General features: G+C 28.3%; 1 protein-coding gene across 4 annotated transcripts in view; it reads right to left on the bottom strand.

Moving 5' to 3' along the window:
- Positions 1 to 182: 182 nt before the first annotated feature.
- The window catches only part of LOC106690390 (uncharacterized), a gene marked incomplete at its 5' end in the record, with an annotated part of 11157 nt that continues 8578 nt past the window's right edge, over positions 183 to 2761 (bottom strand). For all 4 annotated transcript variants that reach the window (XM_014435825.3, XM_067051584.1, XM_067051582.1 and 1 more), the window contains 1 exon segment: positions 183 to 496.

Below are 2761 nucleotides of genomic sequence, written 5' to 3'. Positions count from 1 at the left end.
AAAAAATCTTTTTGCTCTCATCTCATTATCATCTAATCATTATCCATACTCTTCATAAGAAAAAATGAAAATAGAACTGGATAAAACTGAACTGCCAGTATTATTTTTTTAGGATAAAAGTACAGCTATTATAATATGTTAACATAATAACCAAATGTATATTACAAACATGAATCAGTTCATGTGATTTAATAATGTATTTTGTAATTTTTTTTTGTAACAGTATGGAACAAAGCATATAATGGAAAAAATGGTAGAGGAAGGACATGAAACATTTAGTTCAGTGTTGGTTTGCGGAGGGTTAAGTAAAAACCCATTGTTTGTAAAAACACAGGCGAATGTTTCCTTAATGCCAGTTCTTGTTCCTCACGAAGCAGAATCTGTACTATTAGGAGCGGCTATCTTGGGCGCAACGGCTTCTGGAATTTACGATTCTGTTCTTTCGGCAATCAGCTCTATGGCAGGAAAGGCAGAAGTAATTTCCCCAGAAGATACCCTGCAAAGGTGAATGTTGTAGAATATTTATTTATACATAAAACTAATAACAATTATTTTCTTTAAATAACCATTTTATTGGTTCATTTTTATTATTATTATTTTTAAATCTTTATTTTATTGAAGTGCAATGTAATCTCGGTAATCCAAAATAATTGCTGCAGAGAGGTGTTCGGATTACTGAAAAGTTCATATTACAGAAAGTACTAAGAAAAAAGTTTAAAAAAATTCTACAGTATAACTATTCTTATTTATTTAGTTTTTTTACATATATTTTTTTAAAGAAGTCTTTTTTTTTTTTCTTTGTTAGGTGCTATGAGTCTTATACCATCGTTGGTCTCTAGCCGTATTTTGAGTGGCTGAACTTTTATTTTATTTTATATCCACAGTAATGCGAAATGATGATTTAATTTGTTAAAATTATAAGATTGTTCATTTATAAGAGAAAAAATTATTAATAAAAATTCAAAAATACTCTTTGTATGGATTTCTTTAAAACTTGATAAACAAAAAATGGGTTCACCAACAAAATTTGTATTATACTTATTCCTATTATTAATAATTAAATTAATTTTACAGAATCAAATGATTTATAAAATAGATATGTATTTCTAATTCTAACAAAATATATTATGAACATTCCATAGGAATTATATTACTCGATATCGAAATTGCATAAAAATTTCCACTTTTGATTTTCATGGTGATTACAATAAGTTGCTTATAGATCGGGAAGTAAAAAAATGTCCTTTAAACATGTTCACTTTTATATAAAAGCAAAAATTTTATTGCCTGCTGTTATCTTAAAAAAATGCCAATTCAGAATACTGAAGTGTTCATAGTATGAAAGTTTGGATTACTAAGATTATACTGTACAAGCTAAAATACTTATAGCTGGAATAAAACTAGCTGACCTGACACAAATGTACACATTTTAATATATTAACGGTTCAGTACAATTTTTATTATTAACATTCAAATAATGGAAAATTCTAGGAATGAATAATTACATCCTAACAGTCTTGATGTTTGTGTCAAAATTTATATAGCCCAACTCGTCCCGTCTCGATATTTTGACTATAAGAGTTTTGAAACTGATTATCATTAAATCACTTTTATTAGAGTTGAGGTACAAAAATAATCAAAACAGAATGCTATGGGCTCTAGCTCTCTAAAATTCTGAATAAAAAAATACTCCATTCATGATGTTTGCATGTGAGTGCAGTAGGACAAAATCATATTTGATACAAATGCTTTTGAAACTTTAAGTACTATTATATGTGATGATGAAATGAATACAATTTATTTATCTTACGACTTAATGCCATTAATTTATAAGACTTCACTATTAAGGCCATAGCAATATCTTTTTTTTTTTCTTTTTTAATTTTATTGATAAAAGTAAAATATAAACCAATCGACAAATAATTAAAACTATTTTTAAAAATTAGCTGCTGTTTTTAGATGCCTTTTTAATGATAACAATAATTTCAGTCTCCTGCGAGGTAGTTATGAATTTATTGACAACATTGTATAATGGAAAAAGATTTGGGGTTCCATACAAAACAGATAGTGAAACATGCAGACTAAATAGACAATCCAGAGTTGCTATCTGTTGATTAGGATTAATATCCGATGATGCTTATACAATAATGTGTTTATGACCCATCAGTTTATTACCCATTTTTGGAAAATTACTGGAATCAGTTATAAAAAAAAAAATCTTAATTCTTTTTTTAGAGCATCAAAATTATTCCTGATTTTCAATTGAGTTTTCAGTACAGTAATTCCACTTCTCATCAACTGGTAAAACAATAGGAATTTATAATAAATGGATTTAAAAAGAAGAGACAAACCCTGGTAGCATTATTGGACTTCCAACAAGTGTTTGATAAGGTCTGGCATCAAGGTTTCCTATACAGACTAACGAAAGTAGAGACAATATTCTGAGCTCATTCCTTAGTGGTAGAACATTTTCTGTTAGAATAAATAACAAAAATTCTACCCTCAGACAAATCCATGCCAGTACTCCACAAGGTTCAGTCCTTTTTCCCATTCTGTTTAACTTAGAAGTTAGACACAAGATAGATCTTCACGATATCATCCAGTCTACACATACTTCCATAGCTGTGTTCGTGACAATACAGCAGTGTTTTCTCAACATGATGACATAATAATCCTTACTAATACTTTGCAAAGTAACCATAATGGTCTAGAACAATATTTCACTAACTAGATGATTAGTCTCAACATTGAAAAATGTACT

The sequence above is a fragment of the Halyomorpha halys genome, unplaced genomic scaffold (assembly GCF_000696795.3).
Source record: "Halyomorpha halys isolate HHAL.00 unplaced genomic scaffold, Hhal_1.1 Scaffold1698.1, whole genome shotgun sequence".
In the NCBI taxonomy this organism is placed as follows: Eukaryota; Metazoa; Arthropoda; class Insecta; order Hemiptera; family Pentatomidae; genus Halyomorpha; species Halyomorpha halys.
This window is presented reverse-complemented; position numbering and strand designations above follow the sequence as displayed.